At 44.0% G+C, this 13,595-nt stretch overlaps 1 pseudogene; it reads left to right on the forward strand.

Annotated features, from left to right (window-relative positions):
• LOC125164732 (60S ribosomal protein L34-like) lies at window positions 1-354 on the forward strand (annotated as a pseudogene).
• Window positions 355-13,595: the final 13,241 nt, after the last annotated feature.

A 13,595-nucleotide genomic window follows, 5' to 3' on the forward strand; every position in this document is an offset into this window, starting at 1 on the left:
ATGGCCTAGTGTTTGACATACCATCGTTGGCTGTCCTACGATACAGCCTCTAACAAAACCAGGCTGTCCTGAACCCCTGGTAATAGAATCGTTTACCTTTATACCAAGAAGATTGGGAAAGCATCCAATTCCGCTTGTGGGGTGTGCCCAGGCCGACTTTGAGGAATTCATGCTATGAGACCTAGAGGAGTTCTGAGGTTGTCTAAAACGAAAAAACATATCATCAGGGCCTATGGTGGTTCTGTGTGAGCTAAGTGTGTTTGTGATAGGACCAATTGTGCTTTCCTTGTTGATGAGCAGAAAATTGTTTTGAAAGTGTTGAAGGCACAAGCACAGCGTCAGAAAGCTAACTAAAAAAGTGAAGTTTTTTTGAGTAATAAAAAATTTTTTAAAATCACAGAGGCTAGAAGGCAGTAGGTGACGTATGTATGTATGTATGTATGTATGTATGTATGTATTTTTTGATTTTGTGATTTTATGATTTTATCTTAATCTCCACACCCAGTGTGGGGCTTGAACTCACAACCCCGAGATCAAGAGTTGCACGCTTCTCCAACTGGGCCAGCCAGGTGCCCTTAGGGTGATATACTTAAAGTCCTGGAAAAAAAATTGTCAACCAATTGAAAAGAGGTACTTACAAACAGGTATTTGCACACCAACAATGTTCACCAACGTTCATAGCATTATTCACCAAAGGTAGAAACAACCCAAGTATTCATTTATAGAAGAATGGATAAAAAATGTGTAGTGTGTCCATACAGTGGAATATTATTTGGTCATAAAAAAGGAATGAAGTATGGATCCATCCTACAACATGGATGAACCTTGAAACATGCTGAGTAAAAGAAGCCAGACCCAAAAGGCCACACACACAGTGTGATTCCATTCATATGATCTGTCAAGAATAGGCAAACCTACAGAAACAAAAAGTAGAGTGGTAGTTGATGGGTGATGAAGAGAAGGGCAATTGGGGACTACAGGTTTCCTTTTAGGTTAAAGTAGAAATATTCTAGAATTAAACAGGGATGGTGGTTGCATAGCATTGCGAATATACTAAAAATCACTGAATTGTATACTCTCAAATGTTTAAGGTGGTGAATTATGTTACATGAAATTTACCTAAATAGACGAATTTTCTGTTTCAGAAATGGGAAAGGATGATGAGACTATTTCCCCATATCTGATATTAAAGGACAAAACTGGATTTATGGCAGTCTCTAGTAAGGGAGAACTGCTTGTCAGGCATGGTCTCCAAGAGCAGAACAGACTGCTGATCTCCTGTAGGGTTTTTGAGAAGTGTGGAATTCATGGATTGATGGCCTTTCAGAAGTGTGAATGGGTTGACATCATCTGTGGGAGTGTGGTTGCTCAGGTGAGACATACTGATTTGCAGGTGCTCAGGTGCACTTTTACCACATCGGGTCCATTCTTATTTATTGACTGATTTTCAAAAGCAAGAGTGAACACTGGTTGGTTTGCAAAAGTATGTTCAGTTCAGCTGATTGTCACAGATAGATTGAAGAGACTTAACAACCAGTTATGGTGGCTTCTTGTTACCATGGCTACAGAACAATCCATCTTTCCCTAACTTGGTAGGAGCCTTCTTTTTCTCATACCAACCTCTTCCATGTCTGTAACCTCTTCCATTCTCTCCCTCAGGGTCTGATCAATGAGAGGGAAAGGGCAGGAATCTCCTTCAATACAGGCTCTGTGCTTCTTTACTCATATATCTATTCAACAAATTGTGTCATGGCATACAGAGGAGGAGAATAATACAATCCCTGTCCCAGAGTCTGGGGGTGGAACTCAGCTACACTCGTTCTGTCTAGAAGAGGGAGGGAGGTTCCCAGAGGAGAAAAGCCTTGAACAGACCTGACCCTGACTCAATCCTGGCACTTACTCTATCCGTGTAAGTATGCAGGACAAATCAGGAAAAAAGGCTTTCAAGAGAAGCAAGTTAACAGTATATCGTGATTAAGTTTTTATGTCAATTCATCTAGATAAGAAATTAATATTTATTAGTTACTTGCCTTGTGTTAGGCTTTGCTAAGTGCTTTAAATGGGTTTTACTAAAACCTCACAAAAACCTTATGATTAGGTACCACTCTTGACATCATTTGCCAATGAGGAAATTTACTCTCAAAGGGCTAAATAATTTGCCCAAGGTTATGTGGTAAGCAGCAGAGGCTGGATGCAAATACAGACCATCTGACTTAATAGCTACTTGGAACCTTTGATAAATTACAAGTTTAACATAGGGAAGAAAAGCGTAGCCTACAGAAGAGGGCATTCAATTTCAATGTGAAGTATATCTAATCCACCTTAATAAGACAATTTATGTTTCAGGCATCGATCAGGATTTGCATTCAAAAGTATTTTAAATATTATGAAAAAGTATTTGGATAGGGTGGCTTAGTCAGCTGAGTGTCTGACTTTTGATTTCGGCTCAGGTCATGATCTCATGGTTTGTGAGATCGAGCCCTGTATCAGGCTCTGCGCTGACAGCATGGACCCTGCTTGGGATTCTCTCTCTCTCTCTCTCTCTCTCTCTCTCTCTCCCCCCCCCCCCGCCCCCGACCCCCTCAAAAATAAATAAACTTTTTAAAAAAAAGGTTTTTGGTACAATATATATCCCATAATTTAACAGATAATAACTGTTGAATTCAACAGTTATTCAACAGAATTGAATAATTCTGATTGAGCCATCAAGTTAAAGGAACTGAAGGAAATTTACAGAGAAAACTGGTTTTATCCTTCAGAAAGAAGCTTATAAGGGTGACACAATGAGGATGATAGGTGTATACGTACATTTATTAAGGGTCAAATGAGAACACTAATCAGGGAGCCTGGGTGACTCAGTTGGTTAAGTGTATGACTTCAGCTCGGGTCATGATCTTGCTGTTTATGAGTTCGAGCCCCATGTCTGGCTCCGTGCTGACAGCTCAGAGCCTGGAGCCTGCTTCAGATTCTGTTTCTCCCTCTTTCTCTTCTCCTCCCCTGCTTGCACTCTGTCTCTCTCTCAAAAATAAAGATTAAAAAAAATTTTTTTTAATAAAAACACAAATTACCTAAGTACTTACCCTGTGGTACATGGCTTATATGCAAAAAGTGGGTTTTTTTCCCTAAAAAAAAGTGTCTGTAACTTCCATCAACTTCTTAAAGAATTCTGTTACCACCCCCCACAAAAAGCTAAGAATGACTGCTCTGAAATTTTCAGCAGGGGAAAATGACTAATACATCCCTAATTTTGCTTCCATTTACATTTCTTTCTCAATGTTAATTACTGGTTACATTACACAGTTTGCTTTGGTTACCATATTTTCTAGTCAGGGCTTTTTGGGTCACAAGGTAAAGACATTACTTAAAACTAATTTAAGCAAAAAGGCCTTCATGGAAGGTTCTCGATAGTTAATGGAATCCAAGGGCATCAAGCAGAACTGGGACCCACAGAGGACTGGACCAGGAAGCTGGCAGTCAGCTTAGCTTCCCTTACTCAAGTTCTCTCACATTGTCCCCTCTGTTGGCTTCTCAGCAGACCAGCGATCACTGCTTATACGTGCATGTGACCCGCCACAGTTGCCCTCACTCCCTGGTTTGCTCGTGCTCTGTTCACTGGCCTGCGGAAATAACGACACAGCATCTCACAGTGCCCCGTTCAGAACTCTCAGGACGGAGTCTCTGCTGGACCCACTGCTGGTCTCGTCAGCCACAGGCAGGAAGGCAAGTGTGAGTGCGGCTGCTGGGTGTGACCATGGGCAACTCCCAGAAAGGGGAGCAGAGGCTGAGAGGCACCCCATCTGTGTCTCCTAGTCCACTCCATTGAAAGTGAATTTGCTTGTCTGTATGCCTGAATTTCAGGAAGTTTTCATTTATAATAGTCTCTATAATCTTAAAATATTCTCTTTTCCTATGGAGAGCATTAAGAGAGAAGACTTTACATAAAACCATGATCTTACTTTTAGATTGAACTCTCCATCATGTTGATTTAGGTCTCTTATCTGTATTGCGAACTTGTGGAATTTGTGTCACTTTCTCATGTTACAGTTTCAGATCCTGGTCCCGATCATCATCCACCCACCCATACACACATTAGCTGAAAAGATAGATGCCTTCCTCAATATTTAGCTTAAAAGTCGTCATGGTTGGTATATTGGTTAATATCAGTCATCTGAAGAGGTGAATCCCAACCTGTAGTGTCCCATATGTATTTTATTTCGCAAACCCTCTCCCTTCTCCAGGAGTGCTATGAGATCTGCCATTTTTTGAAAAATGAATTTAGGGGTGCCTGAGTGGTTCAGTCAGTTAAGCATGGGACTCCAGCTCAGGTCATAATCCCACCGTTCGTGAGTTTAAGCCCCACGTCAGCCTCTGCGTTGACAGCTTGGAGCCAGGAGCCTGCTTCGGATTCTGTCTCCCTCTCTCTCTACCCCTCCTCCCCCTCAAAAATAAATACACATTAGAAAAAGAAAAATGGGGCTGCCTGAGTGGCTTGGTCAGTTAAGCATCCAACTTTGGCTCAGGTCATGATCTCATGGTTCGTGAGTTTGCTCCCCACACCGGGCTCTGCTCTGACCGCGCAGAGACTGCTTGGGATGCTGCCTCCCTCTCTCTCTGCCCCTCCCCTGCCCACGCTCTGTTGCCCTCTCTCTCAAGAATGCATAAACATTGAAAAAGAATTTTTTTTTAATAATGGGACCCCAGCCCCAGAGGAGGCTGCCACCTGATTTAACACCACCAACTGATAGCAGTGAGCTGCCACCTGGAGGTGACTTATGCTGCCCTTGAGTTCATTCTCCCTCTCAGGTTTCTGACAGCTCCCTCGGAGTCAGCTTGCCAAGGGTCGGAGTCCTTGTCAATGAGCAACTGTCCTCTCTGGAAATCTAAATTCTTTTTGAACAGTTTACATTTCATTCGGGTCACTGTGCAAAAGTATATTGGATTAATTATGGAGGGCCACTCAGGTAGAAATGAAACAGCTTAGAGAAATGATCACATATGTACTGTACTATATATACAGGCATATAAACTGTTCCTAAAGTACAAGTGTAAAAATTATGCATCTATGAATACAAATTATCTATACTGAAAAGGAGAGTAAGTCAGACTTCATTCTAGAAGACAGCCCAGCCCCACATGTCCTTTCCGATCCACCTTCCAGGGAGGTGTGGAAATGACAAAGCCTCCCTCAGGAAGGCCTACCAGACAATACTTAGTAATAGAAGAAAGACCTTTGCCCCTACAGGGCCCAAAGCAAGGCTTTCCAATTTTGTTTGCATAAAATACCACTGCTTACAAAGTAAACATTAGCAGAATAATTTAACAAGAATGGCTGTTGTCTTCCTGCCAGGTAATCCATTGATTATTTAGGATTTAAGACAAACTAAAGCCTTCGCAATTAATTACTCTTTAGAAACTAATTCCAAAACTGTATGCAGAATGCTGCCTCTTTCCAAAAGAAACTTGAAGATAAAGAATGTGTATGTATACAGGTTAACAAAATAGAAATGAACATAGCAAGCCGGCACATGAGGAGAAGCAGATGTGCTGACCCTGAGGAACCACTGACTGCCGTGATTGATCATTGGATTTGACTTTGAGAGCAGGTATACAAATCAGAAAATGGAAAACCTGAAAGCAATGGAAGGGCTAATGAATGGTGGTTAATGTTATAATTCATAGTTTCACATTTCTCAAATACCCATGTTTTTCACCACCTGAATTTGCAGCTGCATCGATATTTAAGGCTTTCATATTGTAACAAGACGCCACTGGATCAGAATCTTCTAGTACATTCCAGCACGAGCTCTACTGGACTGTGTGTCAGCTTGCTCTTCCAACTCAGAATCATTTGAGTCTTGTGTTTTAGGAAATAGAAAAGGAGGATTAAACTAGCGATGAGCTTTTGCCATATGTTTAGCTCCTTCATCTCTGACTAGAAAATTTGAGGTAATAAGGTCCCCAACATTTTGGCCTGAAAAACATCTCTATTATTCTTGGGAGTCATGACAAATAAAAAAAAGAATAAGTTACATTGTTCTCATTACATAGAATAGACACTTTCAACTGGAAGATTCTCAAGATGTACTTCTGGCGCAGGTCAGAGAGACTGGAGAATCTAACCAGACAGGATTCTCCTCTTACCCTTTTCTGGATCTGAGATCCCTGCCCTGTAGAGCCCAACGCCCAGTACAGTCCCCAAGAGCCTCCCAGAAATGGCGCCTGCGTGGAGGGCTGGGTGAGAGTCCCGCGTATACAACAGTGGTAGGCACCAGAGGACAGCTGCAGACCTTAGGTGCTAGTAAATAAATAGATGAGAACAAAAAACATCCAGAACAGTAATGACCCTAATGGTTCAAGTTCAGGCCAGAAAAAAAAAAAATTTTTTTTTTCATTTTTTTTTTTTTTTCAACGTTTATTTATTTTTTGGGACAGAGAGAAACAGAGCATGAACGGGTAGGGGCAGAGAGAGAGGGAGACACAGAATCGGAAACAGGCTCCAGGCTCTGAGCCATCAGCCCAGAGCCTGACGCGGGGCTCGAACTCACGGACCGCGAGATCGTGACCTGGCTGAAGTTGGACGCTTAACCGACTGCGCCACCCAGGCGCCCCCAAAATTTTTTTTTTTTTTTTTTAACGTTTATTTATTTTTGAGACAGAGAGAGACAGAGCATGAATGGGGGAGGGACAGAGAGAGAGGGAGACACAGAATCGGAAGCAGGCTCCAGGCTCTGAGCCATCAGCCCAGAGCCCGATGCGGGGCTCGAACTCACAGACCGAGAGATCGTGACCTGAGCTGAAGTCGGACGCTTAACCGACTGAGCCACCCAGGTGCCCCTCAAAATTTTTTTTTAAGGCGAATAACTTGTCAAAATAAAATTGTCAAAATGAGACTTCACAGATTTCACCTATACACAGTCTCCTCCTTTGATCACGCGTGTGGCATGTTCCTCAATCTCTATGATCATCCAATTCTCATCAGAAACTATATCAACTATTTAGCAACTCTGCCTTAATGAGAATGAGAAGATGTGGGGTGAGGAGAGTGACAGCAGACAGAATACATTCTATTTTCTGAATTAAGACGAGAGGCAAGGAAGAAATGTGGACATGATCAATTTCTATCAGTAATCAAATAAAAAACACGAATTTTCAGAAAAGAGAAATTATAGGTTAAATGCCACTTTACTTTTCCTTGAAAAATCTGCATTTGGTCCCAATCCACCAAAACGAATGTAATCTTGGATTTATCTCCGGCCAGGTACTACCCTATCTTGCTTCGTTCATGGTTAAAACCTTCTAAAATCTACCTCCTGTCCGTTGGAATTTTTATTTAACCAAAGAAATCAGCATAATAACATATGTATATATTAATACTAATGTATGTATTGTTGCAGTGTGATTACGAGAACGGTTTGACTTGTAGAACATTTACATCATCATTATGTTCTTCAACTCTGTTCCATCACATTCCTCTTCAGAGGTGGGGCACCTGGGTGGCTCAGTCAGTTAAGCATCTGACTCTTGATTTTGGCTTAGGTCATGACCTCAGAGTTCATGAGTTCACGTCCCACTTTGGGCTCTGCACTGACAGTGTGGAGCCTGCTTGGGATTCTCTCTTTCCCTCCCCTGCTCATGTTCTCTGTTTCTCTCTCTCTCTCTCTCTCTCTCTCTCTCTCTCTCTGTCTCTCTCTGTCTCTCTCTCTCTCTCTCAAGTAAATAAATAAACTTTAAAAAATTATTTAAAAAATCTGTTTGCACATAGAATTCTAACAGATGTGATTCGCTCATGATGGCACACAAGTGCAGAAAACCCTTCGTGATGCTGTGACATATTGTTGATTAATTCCTTTAGTTAAGGAAAATTTCCAGCTGACACATGGTAGCCATTGGAAGTGCTTAACCACGAAGATAGGGGCTGTCCCTCCAGGACGAGAGCACGCGTGCAGTTCTTCCAATAGCGAAGGCCTGCTTTCTCCCCTGAACTGCTGAGCGTTGGGACCTTCATCAATCAGCACAACACCCAATCTCTCAGCCAACAAGCAGCAGATTCTTAAGAAGCTTTTTTCTTATTTTTCTCCTGGAATGCTGCTACCGCGAGATCAAAGCCACACTCAGAAATATCTTTGCATAGTATCTACACTGATTGTTTTTCTCGGTGCAAAACGAGAGAGTGCGTTGGCCCAGTGGTTCAAAAGCTCTTATCACAGAGATGAGTGAAGGGAAGTTATGAGCCCCTTCTTTCTTGACCTATGATCCCAGGGGCCTGAGCTCTAAAAGGTCAAGGTGGCAGCCTCCCTGAGAGCCATAAGCTATGGGCCAAGAGCAAACTTAGCTGGGTCTGGACTGAGAGAAGTTAGTACACAGAGGCACAACGGTCCAGATGTAAGCGCCTGACTTGCAATAGAGGCCCACACACTATTTTTGCCGATTCCCCTTGTTCCCACTGTGCCTGCTTCCCCCCCTCACACGTTCCACTTGCCCTTAACCAGCCTGGTCCGTCACATGGCAGATTCCCAGCCTCTGCCCTCTCCTTGTTCTCTTCATGCCTCATTTTCCACTGCCACCGACCTCAGCTGCCCCCTGAATGCCAGTGCTCCTTGAGTGTCTGTCCTGGGCCCTCCTTGGATGATTTCACCTGCGCCCCCAGCTTCAACTGCCTCCGGTATGCTAATTCCGTGCAGCCTGGATTCCCAGCGCATCTAGCTCCCCCTATCCAGGCCCCAGATGCTTTCTAGAGAGCCCCCCTTCCATGCCCTTCTAGCATTGCATTTGTCATGTGCTTTCATCTGATGGGGTCTCCCAGAAATGTTTCACGTGGGAGTCCGGAGTGAGTCCCACTTTACACAGCAGATAGTGGTTGGCACCAATGGCACAATTGCAGACCTTACACAAACTGGCAGATTCTATCTGGGCACAAAGAACAAACCTCTGTTCGTACGTCCTCCCTCAGCTCTTCATTTTGCCTTCTGCCGCGTCGTTAGGCGATTCCATTCTTAGATTCGCGTGAGATGATACCAGAAGGCAGTTTATATAAAAACGTTAGCTCTCCTCATGTATCCTAGCATAGTGTGTGGTAAGCACCTATTTTCCCAAACCAGCAAGCCTTCTATCAGACCTGACTCCTTCCTGTACCATCAGCTCTACCTCGGAAAGCTCAGCTCAGCTCGGCTCTACCTCTGAAATCTCTCTTGACATCTCCCTCTCTCTCTATTCCTCTGCCAAAAGCAGCCTTCATCATCTTTATCTTCTAACCATCTCCAGATTGATTGTCACCGTTTCCTCTCTCGTTCATTGAGTTGACTTCCTAAGACATGAACGGCATCAGGCCTGCGCACATTTGGTGGCTTCTGGGTGCTTGTAAGCACAGCTCAGTTCTGGTGCCTGGTGCCCTCAGGCCACCTTATCAGCTGCCTCTCCTGATCGCTCCCCAAGGACCCCATCCTTGAGACACCCCTAACTTCTGGTCCCAGAGCCACCTCCTCCCGTGCCCCATGCCACTACTGGCCACACTGTCTCCTTAGCTGTCTCTTCAGCTCTGAGTGTCCTTGCGTTTGCCAGTCAAACATCCACTTAATCAAAAACCCAGCTGGGAGCACTTGGGTGTCTCGGTTAAGCATCCAACTTCGGTTCAGGTCATGATTGCAAGGTTCGTGGGTTCGAGTCCTGTGTCAGGTTCTGTGCTGACAGCTCAGAGCCTGGAGCCTGCTTCAGATTCTTTGTCTCCCTCTGCCCGTCCTGCCCCTGCTCACACTCAGTCTCTCTGTCTCTCTAAACATCAACAACAACAACAACAACAACAACAAAACCCAGTTCAGACATAAGCACCCCCGACTCCCTTGGACACACTCAGCAGTTCTCCCCTGTGCTCCCCTGGGCCTGTGGACCCACCCCCGGGAGGACAGGCCTGGGCTGTTATCTTACACATCCACATACAGGCCCCACTTCCTCGTGCGATGCATTGGGAGGTCAGGTGCTCAAAACTGCCTGTTGGTTTTGATTTCACCAGAATAAGAAAGCTGAAAAGTCCCAGATCCACTTCCTAACAGCCTCATTACATTTTAATTGCTCCTCTCCCCACCACAGATTATGTTTAAATGAGAGTCTACTCTGACATATTTATTGAAATGACTTCTAGAAGCAAAGAATAAGCCCTTATAAGGAAACTCTTCCAGTGGAAGCCTGTTCCTGAGGTAACAGGAATCCCCCATCGAGTGGGCACACTGTCTTCACCTGGACAACCTGGAGTCCAGCAGGAGAAGGGTGGGTGGGAGAGAGGGGAGGAAAATGTGTTTCCATTAAAAGGAAAAAGAAGTGGTGTTGTGGGGCACCTGGCTGGCTTAGTCAGTGGAGCGTGTGACTCTTGATCTTGGGGATGTGAGTTCGAGCCCCACGTTGGGTGTAGAGATTACTTAAAAATAAAATCTTAAAAAAAAATTTTTAACGTTTATTTTTGAGAGAGAGAGAGTGAGTGGAGGAGGGGCAGAGAGAAGGAGACCCAGAATCCAAAGCAGGCTCCAGGCTCCAAAGTGTCAGCACAGAGCCCGACAAGCGGCTTGAACTCACAAACTGCAAGATCATGACCTGAGCTGAAGTTGAACGCTTAACCGATTGAGCCCCCAGGCACCCCAAAATAAAATCTTTAAAAAAAATAAATGGTGTTGTAAAACCTCCCAGAGTTAGGACCCTCACCGCCTAACAGCATAGCCTAACCCCTCATACGTGTCTAAGCATGTAGGTCAGTCAAACTACAGCGGTAACTGGGCTGAGAGAACTGCAAAGAGTGAGTGAACCTGCGTGGTGTTCAGACAAAGACACTTGACCAGCTTTTACTGACAAATCCGTCCTCCAATCTCAGTGACAAATCCTTCAAGGTCAGAGGCCATGCCCTTTGCAACTTTAACCCCACACCCACGCCCCCCCTTTCCTCACATCCTACCTAGTCCCTGGTGGGCCAAAAATAAAGGTTTGCCAAAGTGAACCTAATAATAGCTCCAAGGCAGGCCAGAAGGACTAGAAAGTAGAATGGCTTCTACAGTGACCAAATCTAAAATTTATTCTCCCCTAAATCCCTGGGCAGGGATGAGATTGCAATATTTCATGGCAAGTGATAGTAACAACATCACCCATCCTCCAAGTCTTATCCTCTTAAAACACACAAAAAATCGTGTATTCCTGGGGCGCCTGGGTGGCTCAGTCACTTAAGCATGCAACTTTGGCTGTCCATCCTGGGTTAACCTTTTGAGTCTCTGTGTCCTCACCTGTCAAGAGGAATACAGCAGGGGCCTCACAGGAAGGGTGTCAAACACTTGGCTCAGTGCTGGGCACATGGGATGTAGTCTATATTAAAAAAAAAAATTAATGTTTATTCTTGAGAGAGACTGAGTGCAAGTGGGGGAGGGGCAGAGTAAGAGGGAGACACAGAATCCGAAGCAGGCTTCAGGCTCTGAGCTGTCAGCACAGAGCCCGATGCAAGGTTCAAACTTGTGAACCATGAGATTATGACCTGAGCCGAAGTCGGATGCTCAACCAACTGAGCCACTCAGGCGCCCCTATTGTTTTTTAAGATTTTATTTTTAAGTAATCACTACACCCAACATGGGGTTTGAACTTACAACCCTGAAATCAAGAGTTGTATACTCCACCAACTGAGCCCGCCAGGCGCCCCACGGATGTGGTCTATTTTATTGTTTTTATCGTTATGTGAGTCTTCAGTAAATTTGAGATGAGAGCAGAGATTCTACATTAGGGCAGAATACTATTGAAATATTAATGGATCTGGCAGTTTGGCAAGGTACAATGGAGAAATAGGTACCGACAAAAACAAATTAGTAAAGCAGCATGTTAAAACCTAAGACTGACAACACCTAGGCAGGACTTTTTTTTTTTGGAAAACTGGCAGGTGGGGAGGAGAGGGTCTAGGCTCAGCCCACCATGTGTAACAGGAGAGGGAAACGAACAGGGGGTCAGCTCTCAACCATCATTTAGGTTCTAGGTGGCAGCAAGTTCTCACCTGGAGAGGAGGAAGCAGCCCAGAAATCTAGGCATCCAGTGATCCAGAGTCTGGATGTTAGATGTCCTGTCTAGAATTCTGGCTCCTGAGAAGAGAGATCGAGAACCATTCAGAAACCTTGTTCTGAGGTGATGGAGCTCTGGGCTTCTGAGGCTCTTCCCCACCCCACCCCATAGGCTACCAAGCACAGCTTCCCACAGGAAGTGGGGGGACTGCTAATTTTTTTTTTTTCCATGAGGCTTGATCCTACAACCTTGGGATCATGACCTGAGCTGAGATCAAGAATCAGTCAACAGACTGAACCACCCAGGCACCCGTAAAGCTCTTTTTTTCTTAAGTTTATTTATTTATTTTCAGAGAGAGAGAGAGAGAAAGCACAAGTAGGGGAGGGGCAGAGAGAGAGAATACCAAGCTGACTCCACACTGGCATCATGGAGGCTGATACGGGGCTGAAACTCACAAACTGTGAGATCATGACCTGAGCTGAAGTCAGATACTTAACCGACTGAGCCACCCAGGTGACCACCCCTAAACTCTTTAATTACCTATTGCTTGAGCCCTGCTCAGGAACCTGCATTGAGGGATAGAGGTCAGTGAAGTCAGTGGTCCCAGCTATGAGCAGTTGGTGGAGAAAGTCAAGAACACGGGATGGAAACCACACATCCTGAATTCAGTAGGTTGAATTATCAATTGTCGGTGTTGGTCAATGTTTTTCTTCCCATGCGAGTCTTTGTGCAGAGGTACTTAGCATGCAGATAGGCACATACTGTTAACGTGCAGATATTTTATAATAATATCATCTGGTATTTATATGGTAAAAAGGGAGGTGATTGTTATGCCCATTTTCCAGATGAAGCCCTAGCAAGATTATAAATGCTAGCAGGCAGTTAATAAGTGGCATATCTGGGAGTTGAAAAAGGAATCCTCTTCAAAGGATAAGTGTATAAAGAATGTGGCATATATGCAATGGAATATTATTCAGCTGTAAAAAGAAGGAAATCCTGTCATTGGCAACAGCAGGATTGAACCGGGAGGATGTTAGGCTAAGTGAGATAAGCCAGACACAGAAGGATGAATATGTATGCTCTCACTTATATCTGAAATCTGGAAAAGTCAAACTCCTAGAATAGAGGAACAGAATGGTGCTGCCAGTGGCTGGGGGTGGGGAAATAGGGAGATGATGGTCCGGTTTATGAACTTTCAGTTATAAGATGGGAATCTACTGGACAGCACAGTGATAATAGTTAATAATACTGTACCATATGCTTGAAATTTGCTAAGGAAGTAAATCTTCAGTGTTCTCACCACCCAGACACAAAAGGTAACTATGGGAGTGATGGATGTGTTCATTAACTTGATTGTGGTAATCATCTCATAATGCATTCATACAGTATATTAAATCATCATGTTATACTCCTTTAAAAAAATCACATTGTACAACCTAAATATATACAATTTGTATTTGTCAATCATACCTCAATGAAACTGGAAAAGAAAAGAGACATAAAAAAAAAAAAAGAAAGAAAAAAGGAATCCTGGGTACCTGGGTGGCTCAGTCGGTTAAGTGTCTGACTCTTGGTTTCGG

This window comes from Prionailurus viverrinus, chromosome B1, assembly GCF_022837055.1.
Source record: "Prionailurus viverrinus isolate Anna chromosome B1, UM_Priviv_1.0, whole genome shotgun sequence".
Taxonomy (NCBI): Eukaryota; Metazoa; Chordata; class Mammalia; order Carnivora; family Felidae; genus Prionailurus; species Prionailurus viverrinus.